The 17,783-nt window shown below is 40.9% G+C and overlaps 1 protein-coding gene across 2 annotated transcripts in view; it reads right to left on the bottom strand.

The window, feature by feature from the left end:
* LOC146833212 (aquaporin-5-like) overlaps positions 1–17,783 on the bottom strand; it is a 102,764-nt gene that overhangs the window by 67,108 nt on the left and 17,873 nt on the right. The gene's annotated exons all lie outside the window — the stretch shown is intronic.

Raw genomic sequence — 17,783 nt, 5'->3', positions numbered from 1 at the left:
GCTCTAGAGCAGCTCTGCTGACCTGGTTCTCTGGCTCTAAAGCAGTTCTGCTGACCTGGTTTCTCTGGCTCTACAGCAGCTCTGCTGACCTGGTTCTCGGCCTCTAGAGCAGCTCTGCTGACCTGGGTCTCTGGCTCTAGAGCAGCTCTGCTGACCTGGGTCTCTGGTTCTAGAGCAGCTCTGCTGACCTGCTTATTAGGCTCTAGAGCAGCTCTGCTGACCTGGTTCTCTGGCTCTACAACGGCTCTGCTAACCTGGTTTCTCTGGCTCTACAGCAGCTCTGCTGACCTGGTTCTCTGCACTCACGATGCATGCACCCAACTTCGCGAAAATATATTTAAAAATAATATAAGTTTATTATAAGTACAAATATATTATTTTTATGAATATCTTCGATAATCTCCTGCCCTAATATGTATATTAAAGACACATACATATAATTTTGGAACATAATTTTTTTTTGCGGGAGTTGCGCACCCAGCGCACCCCAGCAAGTATATAGGACCCGCCACTGCGCAAGCATTTCATACTGTAATGTCATCAGTGATGTCATCAGTGATGTCACTGACCATGTAATGAATGATGCAATATGTGACATCATCAGCAGTGCATTGCGGGTGCACGAGTTATAGTTAGCAGAACTAACTATAACGGAGGAATTTCTATGGTTTTGTATGAGTGAAATGGCCAGCTAACTATAACACCCCTGAAACCTATGTTTTTTCTGTGAATATATATATATATATATATATATATATATATATATATATATATAATCTACTGGCGGTCGCCAGTAGATAGTTATAGTTAGGACCCTGTTTCCATAGGAAATTCGCAACATTCTATTTGGAATACCTTTGGCGCCGGTCGACGAATGCTCGGGAAATTTTCAAAACTAATGGGGCGCTACGCTCCGCTCCTACCCTGAAAGTCTCGGGGGGATTCGTCAAGCGGGGGCTGAGAAAAAAGGGGGGTCCAAAAACGCGTTTCCCCATGCATTTTTCCATAGGACCTTTAGACACAGCTACAGCCCGAACGGCTGAACAGAATTACTTGAAATTTGGCAGAGAGGTAGTCCTCAGGTCAAGGAAGTGCCTTTTGTAGGTCTGGTGTAAATCTGTTCAGTAGGTCCTGAGAAAATAGCATTTAAATCAATATATATATCTGTAAGCGCGCTCCGTGCGCTTACCGTAAGCTTACCGTACGCGTACGGTGCCGTGCGCGAGCTCAATTCTGATTGGTGGTTACATGACTGTAAACATTCGAATCGGTCGAAATCAGGAAGTGTCGGCCGCCATTTTATGTCTCCCGCACTGAGAAACAAAGGTGGGGAACGTGAAACGGGGGCAACGAAGAGAGTTTCAGACGCCCCTAGTGTTTGTCAGGGGGTCCAAGAAGGACCCAAAAGTACGAAAAATAAATTTAAAACTTTTTAAAAAAAAATCGCGGGGTACGCGTACGGTAAGCTTACCGTACGCGCACGGCAAAAAACAAAAAAAATAAAAAATAAAGAAGTAACAATCACATTTATTAAATAAATTAAAGGACCCACAAGGGAGAAAAAAACAAATGTTACTGCGTAAAAAAATGCGAGGCGCGCACGGCATGGACTGAGCGCCCATAGTGCGCGCACGGTGCGTGAAGCGCACCCTGCGCGCAGGGTGTGCCTATAGTGAAAAAACAGAAAAAAAAATAAAAAATAAATACATAACTTAGCATTTAAAAAACCGTACAAATTCACTGAAAAAACCATAGGTTTCACACACGTTATAGTTAGGAATTATCATTTACAAAACCTTGCAAATTCACTTAAAAAACCATAGGTTTCACACATGTTATAGTTAGCTGTACATTTCACTCGTAAAAAACCAATGAAATTCCACGTTATAGTTAGATCAGGTAACTATAACTTGCGCGACCGCAATCCACAATGTGTAATTTCAGATGTCATCATTGATGTCATGAGTGATGTCACTGACCATGTCATGAGTGATGTACTATGTGATGTCATCAGCAGTTTATTGTGGGCACGCAAGTTATAGTTACCTGATCTAACTATAACGTGGAATTTCATTGGTTTTTTACGAGTGAAATGTACAGCTAACTATAACATGTGTGAAACCTATGGTTTTTTAAGTGAATTATATATATATATATGCTCAAACCTTCCTTCGCGGTTGATCTCTGTCTCTTGGGCGGTGGCGGGCTGCCGGCAGGGTCGCGACCCCTCCATATCCAGAAAACAATCAATCTTTCTTGGTTCAAAGATTGCACCAAGCCCCAATTCTGGCCTCGGCTGGTGGGAGGAGCGGGTGGTGAGAGACATCAATGCCTTTAACCATCAGGTCGTCCTCTGGGCAAGATATATTGACGACATTTTCTGCATTTGGAAAGGTGATGAAAAAGCGGCAGTGGAATTTGTTGATTCTCTTAATGAAAATGACCTGAATCTCAAGTTTACTTGCACAGTCAATAATAACGCTATTGAGTTCTTAGACGTGGAAGTAAAAGTTGTTGGAAATCATTTGGAAAGCAAACTATTTCGGAAAGTTACTGCTGGAAATAGTATCTTGCATGCTGCAAGTTGCCATCCTGTTAATTTGATCAACAGTATACCCTACGGGGAATTATTAAGGGCTAGAAGAAACTGTAGCTCAGAATTTGCATTAACACAAGAGATGAATACAATGAGAGAAAAATTCGAAGAAAGAGGTTATTCTCATAAAGTGATCAGAAAAGCATGTGAGAAAGTCACAAAAATAAAAAGAGAGGACTTGTTTAACCCCTTCTTTGCCACGCCCTTTCCCCCTCCTGTGCCGGGCGTTTTATTAGTGGGTGGGGTTCATGACGAGATAGTCTCATCATGGGCACAGCGCGACCGTGCTCCACGACGAGACTATCTCGTCATGGGCACTGAAGAGGTTAAAATCAAGGCCGATGCAGAAGTGGAAGATGAAGTAATACGATTCATTACCACTTTTAGCAATCAGGCCAACGATGTCAGAAAATGCTTGAACAAATTTTGGAAGGTGTTACGCATTGACGAAACGTTCAGAAAATATATTGATGAGTTTCCAAAAATCACATTTCGCAGATGTCCTGCCTTAAAAGATGTACTATGTAAAAATAGTTTGCCTGAGAAAGAAATTAAATCAAATATACAGGGATTTTTTACATGTACTTCCTGTAAAGCGTGCAGAAACAGTGTTAATTGCAAACAGATAATTTTATCTAAAACCATGAAACCGTTCATTATTAGAAAACATCTAAGTTGCAAATCAGATTTCTGTGTTTATGCATTAATATGCCCTTGTCAGCTGGTATACATTGGTAGCACCATTAACCAAGTTAAACTGCGCATTTTAGAACACATGCGGGCTATAACTAATGAAGACAGGCAATATCCTATTGCTCGACACTTCAAAGAATGTCACAATAAGGATATTAATCTACTAAGATACTGTGCCCTTGACAGAATTGTTATTTCTGAGAGAGGGGGAAATAGAACGCAAGAACTGCGCAGATTAGAATCACGGCTGATAATCAAATACGAAACTAAGTCTCCAGGAGGCATTAACAAAGATGAAGAGTTATCAGTCCAACTTGGTTAAAGAATATGTTACTGCAAATAATTTGTAAATAGTGCAGCTTTGATCTGACCATTTCTGGTTTTTGATTTTAACTTTACAAATCTCGATGTGTTGCCTTTTTTGTAAGATGTTTGTGTTGTTTTTAACAGGTGAATAGTAACCATTATATTGATTAGTGCATTTTGGTTTATTTTTATAGGAGACGGAGTGTTTTGCCTGATTCTGAAGAATTGCAGTATTATACCCCATTATTTGGTATCATTGTATGAAATATATATGTATTTTTGGAGTTTTAGTGCCGTAGCCCACTTGGGCTTTTGATTTACATTTCGATCAACATTGTGATTAATATTCACTCACTGGAGTAACATAGCAAACATAAATTAAATTTGTTATGTGTTAACCAGGACAGCATTTAAAGGCAGTCATTATTATATTACATATAAGTTAGCATCACAATTTAAATACGTTTAAATTTATCCACTTGGGTAATATTCGTACAACATGTAATGTTTTGAAATGAAAATCATGGTATTGTTTAGTGATTTTTATGAACCATTCCAATATGGCGGCGTATTCAATCGCAATATCAGGAAAAAACGTAGTCCTTTGTTTGTATTGTTATTATTTGCACTATATCACATGTTGCACGTAAAACGTCTGACGACCCGTGACCCAGGAACTGAGGTTCTGAAACGCGTCGGGGACAGTGTTTGTCATTGCTTTAATAAAGCACGCTATTGAAACGAATTGGGGCTCGGTGCAATCTTTGAACCATTGATTGTTTTCTGGAAATATATATATATATATATATATATATATATATATATTCACTGAAAAAACCATAGGTTTCAGGGTTTGTTATAGTTAGCTGGACATTTCACTCGTACAAAACCATTGAAATTCCTCCGTTATAGTTAGTTCTGCTAACTATAACACGCGCACCAGCAATCCACTGCTCATGATGTCACATATTACATCATTCATGACATGGTCAGTGACATCACTGATGACATCTCAAATGACATCACTGATGACATCATCCCCGTGACAATCAGACACACCTCATCATACACAAGTATAACCTTTCATCACTCACTGTAAAATACGTATTTGAATCCATTGACACACCAATACAAGTTTCTAAAAACCCACTCAGTGATTCCTAGATCTACACACATCTAATCACTTACCTATAGATTCACTCATACATGCTGTCAATGATCAATAGAACACTTTCAAATATACTTATACGTCTATATCGACATTACGCACCAGCACACATCCTATTCACTTATGCAGCCATCCTGCTCACTTATGCAAACAATGGATCATACTTACATTTATTCAGCTACACACTTATACAAACATCTCTTCATTTATTCATATAGATACTAACTCATACTTAGTGTGTTATAAAATCACTATTACAAGTATACAGTTATCCATACAGTCACTCATACAATCACTGAGTCTTATGTATACTTATTTATAAACAACTGTCACATACACTGACTTTTATTTTTCTAGTTTGTTGGACATGTACCATTGAGAGATATATTTGCTCATCACCACACCCATAAAGATATTCACTCACCCAAACAACTGTTATAACATGTAGTCTTAACCTCATATACCTAGTGAATCAACTATTCACACATCTTTGGGCAGTCACACACCCTTCACCGAACCACACACACATTCACTCTCCCATACAAATACTCAGTTAACTAATCAATAACTAATATAGACTTTCACATAGCTAGTAACCAACTGGTGCAGCAGTTTACACAACAACTGACAAAGTGATACAGATATTCACACAGTTTAGTCACTATCCAATATATTTACTGAGACACTATAAATTAGTCAAGTAAACAGTCAATCACACTGCTACTTAAGCCTCCATCCAGATATTTATATTTATATATCCACTCATTCTTCAATGCAGCTTGCTATATGTATAATACATATTTAAATAACGAACCAAACCACATTCACTGGATGATGTCATCAGTGATGTCATTTGAGATGTCATCAGCGATGTCACTAACCATGTCATGAATGATGTAATATGTGACATCATCAGCGGTGGATTGCGGGCGCGCGAGTTATAGTTAGCAGAACTGACTATAACGGAGGAATTTCAATGGTTTTGTACGAGTGAAATGTCCAGCTAACTACAACAGCCCAGAAACCTATGGTTTTTTCAGTGAATTTCTAAGGTTTTTTAAATGCTAATTCCTAATTATAACATGTCTGAAACCTATGTTTTTTTCAGTGAATATATAGATATATATATATATACACACATTTATTTCCTGTACCTGAAATCTAATGTGCCCTGAGTGGCTGACGAAAAGGCTTGTAATATCAATAGCATCTTGAAACATCGATGCTCCCGGAATAAAACAAACAGTGGCATAAATACAGTGCAATCTGTGAGCTATGAACAGATTTCCCATTATGATAATGGAAGCTTACTTTAAAGGTTTGTTTATCATGGAAATTAAAAACACCACTATTGGACTGAAATGCAATCTACATACACTCAATGATGGCGGCGTGAAATAATGAATGGACTATGGTGAAAGTGCAGTCCTTTCTTGCTTGCCACTATGGAGGGGGAACAAAATGAGTTATTTAAACATTCTCAATGCTATTGATCTGTTTCACTAAACAGCATTTCATAAAGGCCTGGCAGCTGAAACGCGTCATGCTGGATGAAATAAATGTTTTAAAGCAAAGCCTATGAGTGCTCCGATGGCGTTCCTGAATGGAGGGACATCTGTTTGGTAATTTAACTTGTACATGCCACATGCACTTAGGAAGCACCCATCACTAAAGGAGTTCGGCAGATTTTGTGACACTTAATGGAGGGGTCATGTTTTGTGAAACTACATGTCGTGGGGCTGCTAAGGATATTTTTAGGAAACATGATGCGGGGGGGGGGGGGGCGCGTCCTGCCACTGTAGACCCCAAACAACCAAGAAACAAAGTGAATGAGATCATGTTTAAATTCGAACGGCTGTATGAACTCGAAACACGGAAGTGGTGGGAGGCCACCAGCTTACAAAGCTATATTGATGAGAACAAAGTTCCAAGAGGCTTAAGAGTCTACACAGTTCCCTCATATGATAACCCAGATCCGCAGCTGTTGACAGATTGGGGAGAACATACTGCACAATATTGTCAAGGGACACTGGGAATATTGGTTAAATATGCCTGGGGCAACCGTGATAAAGTGCTCAGTGAGATCAAGGAGTTAGAACAGGAGCTAGCTAAAGAGGAAGATAAGAAAAGGATTGAAGATCTAATGAGACAAATGAAGTCAAGATTGCTCAAATATGAACAAAAGATTTAAAATCGGAAACAAGAGAAATTTCTACGTGATGAAAATGACTAGTTACAGGGCAGGGTTTTAACTTTTGCCCGTAAATTTGACGGTCCGAGAAAGGAGCTGAGTTTAAGATCTAAACAAATGCCCCAAAAAGTGGAAACCTCAGAATCTGATCACACAGAGAATGAATCAGGAGATGAACAAACAGGAAGACCAATGGAAGGGAGGGGAATCCAGACTCCTTTTCACGACGAGTTTCAAAACATTCGTCAGTCCTGGTTACGGGGAGGCAAGAACAAACCACCGGAAAGAGGTGCCGAAAAACGTGACGAGCCGGGGGTGGCAGGAAGAGGAAGTGCACCCGGATGGGCGAATCGCAAGAAGTCATCCAAAAAACCGTAGATACCACTAATTTAACAGTGGTTATTTAACGGAAAAATCCCTCACGGAGACTGAAGTCAAAGTACTAAGCCTAGGATTAACTTTTAGTCCTAGCAATCACCTGGAATATACACAAACTAGGATTGATCTTTTCAGTTTTGTGCGCAAATTAAAACTGCATAAATATTTTAAATTGAGACCGAATATGAAAGATCCTATGAGAATAACATCAAGGTTGACTGTGACGGGCATGTTGACTGGAAAAGATCTGCCAGCAATTGAACTCTTGGAAGATCTTCGATCAGAAACAGAAGGAGACTCAACAACTAATGATGCTATGGCTACAAGGGCCAGAAATTAAGGTATTGAGCAAGAAAGAGAAGAGAGTCCATTTAAATCTAAATCCATCTTCAACCCACAAATGCTGTTTGATGCGATAGATGTGTTCTCGGAAACCGTGGTGAAGGATCTTTTAAAATATAGGTCGAAAAATATGCCAAGGAGTGAAAAGAACAATCTATCGAAGATGGAACAAATAGCACTACAGAACCTGAGACAGGATGCGTCTGTAATCATAAAACCCTCTGATAAAGGGGTAAATGTGGTCCTTCAAACTAGGGAACAATACTGTAAGGAGGCCTTACGCCAACTATCAGATGAACAATATTATCAGAAAACAACTAATGATATGTATCAGAAGAGTATAAAAACCTATGATGAATTAATTCAAAAATGGTACAACAAATCAATGTTAGGCCAAGAAGAACATTTATTTCTTCGTAGTTCAAATCCAGTAGTTCCCACTTTTTACCACATTCCAAAACTGCATATGGATAGCCTGCATCCACCGGGCAGGCCAATTGTGTCGTATTTGAATTGTCTGACTGAGCATTTATCAATGTTTATAAATCACTTTTTATTTCCTATTGTGGCACAATTGGATTACTATGTGAAAGATACGAAGGATTTTTTTAACAAAATTACGCAACTTATGTGGGATCCTACTTACCAATTGATGGTACTCGACATCACTAGCCTCTATACTTGTAGAGATCATAGGGATGGTGTTAAATCTGTGAAATTCTATCTAGAAAAATGACAGTTACGATATGCAGAACATAATCAAATGTTGATTGAGTTTTTGGAGTTTTGCCTAAAAAACAACATATTTTTATTTGAGGATCAACATTATAGACAGTTGTCTGGTACAGCGATGGGCACCTGCTTCGCTCCCAGCTATGCAAACTTGTTCGTTGGCTGGTGGGAGGAGCAGGTGCACTAAACCTATGAGGGCAAGAACAATTGCGGAAAGGTACTTGAGTGGTATCGATATATCGATGACTTGTTCATTGTGTGGCAGCGGACAGTGGACTCGGCTCTTGGGTATGTCGATATTCACAATACAAATAATGTTAACTTGCACTTCTCGGGAGCTGTGAGTCCAGTGGCAGTGGAATACCTGGACCTGAGAGTGTTTGTAGAAGAGGGCAGGATTCAGACAGCCTTATACCGCAAGTCCACCGCAGGAAATTCTACATTATTCGCAACCAGTAGTCATCCTCCTAAACTTGTTCAAAGCATACCCTATGGTGAATTACTTAGGCTGAAGAGGAACAGCATTAGAGAGAAGTACTTTGAGGTGGCTGCCTTAGAAAGTATAGCCAGGTTTTCTGTAAGGGGGTATGATCCCAAAATATTGAATGCCACATTGCGTGAAGTGAGAGGAATCCCAAGAGATAAACTGTTAATTGATAAAGAAAAACAGAGAGATGATAAGGGTAAATTCCGGATGGTTACCCCTTATTCTGCAGAAGCCAATCATTTAAAACATATACTTAAAAAGAATTGGCATATTCTGAAAACAGACAACATTATATGTGACGACATTCCAGCCTATCCCCTGGTGACATTTAAGAAAGCAAGGTCACTTCAGGATATGTTGGTTAGATGTCATTTGGAAAAAGTACCACAGAGAGTGAGCACGTTAAAAGAAATGATGGGCTTTTTTCCGTGCAGCAGGTGTAAAGCCTGTGCAAACAGTAAAAGGTTCACATCATACAAAATACCGGACACAGGAAAGGAAAGAAAGATAACCAAATTTATCACTTCTAGTACACCACATGCAGTATACTGCCTAGTATGCCCTTGTGGGCTACGGTATATAGGCAGTACGGTCCATCAATTGAAGATTAGAACATTGAAACATCTGAGAGCTATTAATAAGAAAGATTCTGCATACCCTGTAGCACGCCATTTTGCTGAGAAACATCAGAGTGACCGAAATCAGCTACATTTTTATGGTTTGGATTCCGTTCCCCTAAATGTCCGAGGGGGTCACCGGGTCCGCAAATTGCGGAGACTCGAGTCCCGTTATATAATAGACTTACTCACAAAGTTTCCAAAAGGCCTGAACAATGGAGAAGAGTTAGCGGCACATATAGGTTCCTGATTCTGAGATATTTATTTATCATCTGGGATTAATATGAATTGGGATCCTAGACAGGAACCATCGCAAATGAAGTTGTAATCGCTACATGAATTTGTTTTCCTAAACATTATTGAGATTGCAAAGTAAAACCCAAATAAAAAATAATAAAAAATAATAACAATGAAAATGAAAATAAAAATAACGTGAGCCCCGACTTAACAGTAGACTGCAATAAGGCATTGTATTAGAAGTGAGACAAAGCAGGGACCATTGCCGATCCACGGCGAGACAACTAATATATACCTAATTATTTAGCACATGGCAAAACCGATATACGGATTATGATATGTGTTTGGAAGATGTTTATAAAACAACAATTGTGAAATTAGTTTTATAATTATGAACTTTATGGTGATGATATGCAATTATGTTTATTCACAATTGAGGTTCATTGATGTATATAATTATGGTATAAAAGCATGATTTTGTGTCAGCAATGAGGTGAATATGAAATGCTGGTTCATTTAGAACCTTTTAAAAATGGCGCGTCCAGTAATGAACACGCTGGTCCCTTTTTTGTTTCACTGTTCTTATAAACATGGCTCTCTCCGGTGTGTCATCAACACCGAGGAAGGAAATTTGCCGAAACGTGTTTGTTGCTGGCCATTGGAAAATAAAGTTTTCCTTTTACGTCCCCGAGAGTGCGAAAATTCTACATAATTGAGGAGAATAGAACGGGCATACAGTGCGGCGTCCACAGCCGCAAATCCGCACCCGCATGGGAGTGCTTCGTTTTAAAGTGGAACCGGAGCGCATATATATATATATATATATATATTCACTGAAAAAACCATAGGTTTCACACATGTTATAGTCAGCTGGACATTTCACTCGTACAAAACCATTGAAATTCCCCCGTTATAGTTAGTTCAGCTAACTATAACTCGCGCGCCCGCAATCCACTGCTGATGACGTCACATATTACATCACTCATGACATGGTCAGTGACATCACTCATGACATCACTGATGACATCTCAAATGACATCACTGATGACATCACTGATGACATCATCCATTGAGTATGTGTTTCTGAACAATTTTAATATGTTTAATATATATAGGAAAAGGCCTGTTGAAGAATAAGTGGGTGTACAAGTGTGTAAATGGATGATTTTCTGTGGTGCGTAACTGACTCTATAAGTGAGTCATTAAATGTATCTTACTACAGACTACTGACTAAACTGTGTGAATGTCTGTATGTGTCTGTGTGTTGGTGTATTAGTGGCTGCATGGTTTTGTGAATAGCTATTTGAGTGTCTATATGGGTTATTGATTGGTTGTCTGAGTATCTGTATGGGTGCCTGAGTGTTTGTGTGGGTAGGGTGTGTGTGACTCTGTGCATAGATGTGTGAGTGGGTGATTCTATGGGTGCATGGTTTTAAGAGTGCATCTGTGATGGACTGTATGGTTGAGTGAGTGTATGTATGGGTGTGTTAGGGATTGAATGTATATCTCAGTGGTACATTTGTGACTAACTACATATGTTAAAGGCAGTATATATGCGTTTAAGAGTATATAAGTGGGTAGATGTGAGAGTGTGTGATTGTGAGAGTGATTGTATGGATGAGTGTGTGCTTGTATCAATGATTCTATAAGAGTGTAAGAATGTGGTACTATTTTTATGAGTAAGTGAACTTGAGTGTGTATAACCGCATAGGTGAGTAAATGGCAGTGTGATTATTTGCATGACTGACTAGGTGTGAGAGTACCTTTATGGATGATTGGTGGTGTGTGAGTGTCTATATAGGTGTATAAATGCATATGATAGTCTTGTATGGAGTGACTGTAAGTATGAGTGACTGTACAGGTGAATGAGTGGAGGTGTATGTAGACCTAAGAGTTAATAAGTGGGTATGTAGTTATTGGTATTGGAGTATGTATGGTTTTGAGAATGGAACTCTGGAATTTTGAGTCGGTGTATCAAAGGTTATATTAGGGTGTGAGAAGATGTGGTAATTTATCACATGGATGACATCATCAGTTATGTCATCAGTGATGTCATTTGAGATGTCATCAGTGATGTCATGAGTGATGTCACTGACCATGTCATGAGTGATGTAAAATGTGACATCATCAGCAGTGGATTGCGGGCGCGCGAGTTATAGTTAGCTGAACTAACTATAACGGGGGAATTTCAATGGTTTTGTACGAGTGAAATGTCCAGCTAACTATAACATGTGTGAAACCTATGTTTTTTTCAGTAAATTTGCAAGGTCTTTTAAATGCTAATTCCTAACTATAACGTGTGTGAAACCTATGGTTGTTTCAGTGAATTTGCAAGGTTTTTTAAATGCTAATTCCTAACTATAACGTGTGTGAAACCTATGGTTTTTTCAGTGAATTTACAAGGTTTTTTAAATGCTAATTCCTAACTATAACGTGTGTGAAACCTATTGTTTTTAAGTGAATTTGCAAGGTTTTTTAAATGCTAATTTATGAATGTATTATTATATTTTTTAAATATTTATTTTACAATAAGCTACCTATGTATATAGTTATAGATTGACTTTATCCTGTAATATGGAATGGATCAGCTCTTTTTTTTTTATTTGGATAAAGTTGAACAGCATAGTAAATATCTTCTATAAACTTATAAACACTTTAAAAAAAATATTTTTAATTTTAAGGGTTTTTGACCGTGCGCGCACCATGCGCGCATGGTGCGCGCATGGTGCACGCATGCGTACGTGCTCCGTGTGCGCATGCGTACGTGCTCCACGTGCGCATGCTTACGTCATGCGTGCTCCGTACGCCCATGCGCGCATGCTCTGTACGCGCATGCGCGCATGCTCCGTACGCGCATGCGCGCATGCTCCGTACGCGCATGCGCGCGTGCTCCGTACGCGCACCGTGCGTGCTTCGTGCGCGCACCGTGCGTGCACGGCAAGTCATGTGATTTAGAAACAACACTTTTCATTGGTTTATAGTAGTTTCAGGGCATGTGATTAAGAAACAACACTTTTCATTGGTTTATAGTAGTTTCAGTTCCAGAAACTTCCAACACCACACCCACTCCCCTCATTATTTCTTCTGATTCCCTGGGAGAAGGAGCTGAGCAGCTTTTCCAGTACTCCAGTACTTGAGAATGGCAGAGCACCAGTCATCTTCTGGGAGTGAGCAGGAGACCCTTGTGAGACAGAGGAAACAGAAAGACTCTTTTATATGGCAATTTTTTACATTTCCAGAGGGGCAGAAGAAGGTGAATGCTCTAAAAGTCACCTGCACTATTTGTGGTGTTGTCTTATCAAGAGGCGATCCTAAAAAGAAATACTCTTTTAGTATTTTCACTATGGTCAGGCACGTTAAAGGAGTACATCCTGTGGCTTTTGATCGAGCTGCTAGAGACAACCCTCCAGCAGCTCAGTCGAGCACATCATCGGCAGCTCAGCCGAGCACTTCATCTGCAGCGGCAGCTTCATCTGCTTCTGTTCCTCTGGATATACACCCTCTGTTCAAGAGGGTGCATATACGGTGCAATGCGTGCAATGCTCTTCTCTCTTATGGTGACAGCAGCATTCCCCTAATAGAGAGCAAGATACAGCAGCACACATGCGGCACCCCATAATTTTTTTCATTTTTTTGTTCCTCTGTTCCTCAATTAACACAACGGCCCTTTTTTAGAGCCACCTAACATCTAAACACTTAAATTTGATTTTTAATTCTATTTTATTTATGATTTTTTTCCACCGTGCGCGAACCTCGCGACGTTGCGCGCAGGGTGCATGCACACCTCGCGATTTAAAAAAAAAATATATGTTTTTTTCACCCTTCGGGGTCCTTCAGGGACCCCTGACAAAAGCTAGGGGGTCAGGAACTCTGTACCCTGCCCCCTTTTCACGTTCTCCACCTTTCTTTTTCACTGTCACACACAAAATGGCGGACGACACTTCCTGATTTCGACCGATTCGAATGTTGACTGACATGTAACCACCAATCACAATTACGCTCGCGCACGTTATGGTGCGCGCACCTTGCGCGCACGGAGCGTGCACGGTGTGCGCATATAGATATTTATGTACTTTTAACTGCAATTTTCTCAGGAACTACTGAACAGATTGACATCATATATGCAAAAGGCACCTCCCTGACCTGAGGACTACCTCTCTGCCAAATTTCAAGTAATTCTGTTCAGCCGTTCGGGCTGTACCTTCGACTAAAGGTCATATGGGAAAATGCATGGGGAAAACGCGTTTTGGGATCCCCCTTTTTTCTCAGCTCCCGCTTGACGAATCACCCCGAGACTTCCAGGGTAGAAGCTGAGCGGAGCGCCCCATTAGTTTTGAAAATTTTGCGAGGATCCGTCAACCGGCACCAAAGTTATTCAAAATAGAATTTTCAGATTTCCTATGGAAACACAGTCCTAACTATAACTATCTACTGGCGACTGCCAGTAGATAATATATATATATATATATATATATATATATATATATATATATATATATATATATATATTTATCAAGACCATATTGCCGCTCCGTCTGCCAGTGCAATCGCTTTTGTAAACCAGAGAGTCACGCACCACCGAAGGTGTAGGCAGCTATTTCTTTATTTCCTTGTTGTCCTCAAATTACGCGTTTCGGGCACCACTTGCCCTTGATCACATGTAAGAAAGAGCTTTTGCCAACTTATTTTTAAATGCAGTGAAATGAAACCTTGTGGTATGCAAACTGTGATAGACTTAGAAAACACATTTTTTTGTAAGCCTTTACAATGATAGCCGGGTCTGTTTTCTCATAGCCTCAAAGTGCAGTGACTTGCTAAAAAACAAACCCAGGAATGTGCAGGGCATATTAATATTGAGACGGTCTGTACACAAAAACGATAAAATGAGTTTTTTAAGAAAAAAACAAAAACAAATTATTTACTTTATAGGTAAAATATATCTGTATAAATACTTTAAAATTGGAATATCATAGCGCAATTATAAAACAATGATATCATAATACGGCATATGACCCTACATATTGTGCACATCGTCATAACTCGTGCCTTGAACCATTAGATTACGTGATCAAAGACCTCATGCAATGTTCTACATTGTTCATGATATTTCTACCTGCTTAAATGCTCTATTTATATATATAGATAAAAAAGTCAGTAAAGGATTACTGAGTGCAGCGTATTTCACTGATGACATCTCAAATGACATCACTGCTGATATCACTGGGTTTTTTTGTAAACACATTTTATTTGCATTTTGGTAACAAATTTACATTTGCATGACTTTTCTTGTTCTCATACGCTCTTGGTTAGAATTCCAGTTTTGCATTCACTGCTCTGCTGACATCACTGATGACATCATCCAGTGAATGTGTATATAAATGACTATGTGAAAGTGAGTGATTGTGAGAGTGGCTGTATGGATGAATGTGCGGTTGTATCAGTGATTGTATAAGAGAATAAGTATGTGTTAGTATTTGTATAAATAAGTGAGGTGGTCTGTGTATAACTGTATGGGTGAGTAAATGGGAGTGATTCTTTGCATGACTGAGTAGGTGTGTGAGTAAGTCTATGGATGAGTGGCAGTGTGTGAGTGCATGTATAGGTGTATGAGTGCATATGATACTGCTGTATTGATGAGTGACTGCATGTATGATTTACTGTATAGGTGAGTGAGTGGATGTGTGTGTAGACCAAGGAATGAGTGAGTGAGTATGTAGTAAGTGGTATTGTTGTGTCTATGGTTTTGAACATGGTAGTCTGTATTTTAGAGTGGGTGTATCAAAGGTTATATTAGGGTGTAAGGAGGTGCATCAGATTATCACATGGATGATGTCATCAGTGATGTCAGCAGTGATGTAATTTGAGATATCATCAGTGATGTCACCAGTGATGTCACTGACCATGTCATGAGTGATGTAATAATTGACGTCATCAGCAGTGCATTGCGGGGGCGCGAGTTATAGTTAACTCTACTAACTATAACGGCCAAATTTCTCTGGTTTTTTATGAGTGAAATATCCAACTAACTATAGCGGGCCAGAAACCTATGGTTTTTTCAGTGTATTTCTAAGGTTTTTTAAATGCTAATTTCTAACTATAATGGGCCTGAGACCAATGTTTTTTTCAGGGAATTTCTAAGGTTTTCTAAATGCTAATTTCTAACTATAACATCCCTGAAACCTATGGTTTTTTCTGTGAATTTCAATGTTTTTTTAAATGCTAATTTCTAACTATAACGGGTCTCAAAACCTGTGGTTTTTCAGGGAGTTTCTAAGGTTTTTTAAATGCTAATTTCTAACTATAACATAGCAGTCGCGTTGGCAGAGTGGTGGAGAAAGGTGAGCGTGGCCCTCAAACACCTTTTAGCAATTCCATTGTGTGGGATTTAGCGGACATGACAGGAGGGATAGTTAGCCCCCAACGTCAACCTTGGGGGCCAACTACCCCTTTTATTACCTCCAGTAAGTCCCACACAGCAGGATTGCTAACTTGTTATATCAGGCTCAGCCTCCTCCTTGCACCACTGTGCAAATGCACACCCTGGCGCATTTTAAGTTGGGGGATTAAGTCCCCTTGAATCTTGAGGGTCCCTGGGGGCCAACTAGCCCACCAAGTACCTCCAGTAAGCGCCACAGAACTGTTTTGCAGGGAGGTGTAAAAAGGGGCGTGGCCTCGGAACATGTCTCTGCAACGCAGCTCTGTAGCACATACTGTAGGTACCTGGTGGGTTCATTGGCCCCCAGGGACCCTCAGTGTTCAAGGGGAATTAGTTCCCCAACTTACAATGCGCCAGGGGGTGCGTTTGCTGAGTGCTCCGGCGCAAAGTCTTCTTTTTTTTTTTTTTCAAGGGGGGCATTGTGGCCCCACTTCTTTTCCATTATTTGGGCCCTCTGGACCCATCCCCCAGGGCCTGCCCTTTTTTTAAACATTTTTTTTTAAAAAACAGGAAGGGGCCACACGGCCCTTCTCCCGAGGCCAATTTCGGCCCCAGGGACCCCATCCCCCGGGGCATGGCAACATAAATATTTTCTTTAAGGAGGGGGGCTACCTGGCCCCCCTCCTGAGGCCTGAATTGGCCTCGGGGACCCCATCCCCCGGGGCTGTCCCACTTATTGATTTTTTCAATTTAATTTTCTTGAGGGCCCCCTCCCGGGCCACTACTGGCCCCAGGGACCCCATCCCCCAGGGCCGGCCCTTTCCATTGGGGACTGTGGGGGGAGCACCAATGCCCCCACGGTCCCGCTGGCTCCCTGCCTCCTGCGGGAGCCGGCATTGCTGACATGCAGCTCCCCTTGCTCAAAAGCAATCCTGCTTTGCAGGTTTCCCTGCTCTTGCTTCAATGAAGCAAAGCAGAGTTTGCAATGACAGGACAGGAGCCGCGCGGCTCCCGCTCTGTCATTGTAAACAGCAGTGTCCCGGGGGTGGGCACCCCGGGACACTGAGGGGTGGTGGTCCCCAGTTCCATCAAGGGCTCCAGGAGGGGGACCCTGCAGCGCCCCTCACAACGTTTAAAGCCTCGGGGAGGTGGTGGTCCCCGGGGCTCCATAACGGACCCCCACATTTGCATACAGAGTGCGCCGGGAAGATGGTGGTCCCTGGGGCATGTGGGGGTCTCTTGCCCCCCCACAGTTTATAAGATAAAAATAAAATTAACACAGCCCCTTGGAGGTGGTGGTCCCCAGGGCTGCGGGGGGACCACGTGCCCCCTGCTTACAATTGATAAAGCCCTGGGGAGGTGGCATTCCCTGGGGTAGCATGGGGGGTGGGACCCCCCACGCATTATTTAAAAAAAAACCCGGGGAGGTGATGGTCCCTGGGGCTGCCACACATAATCAGCATACCCCCGGGGAGACGTCGGTCCCCGGGGTTGCGGGGTACCCACAGGCCCCTGCTATTATTTTTTTGGCAATCCCCCCGGGACCTGGCCCACCCAGGGGCCTCATTAAAATGCTGCCTGTGTTTCATTTTTTTACATTTTCAGCTGGATTTGCAACCCCAATGCAAATTCCGCCGTTTAAACAAAAAATGCACAGGCC

Source organism: Triturus cristatus, chromosome 4_2 (assembly GCF_964204655.1).
Source record: "Triturus cristatus chromosome 4_2, aTriCri1.1, whole genome shotgun sequence".
In the NCBI taxonomy this organism is placed as follows: Eukaryota; Metazoa; Chordata; class Amphibia; order Caudata; family Salamandridae; genus Triturus; species Triturus cristatus.
Note: the sequence above shows the minus strand (reverse complement) of the source record. Positions and strands in the feature narration are given on the sequence as shown.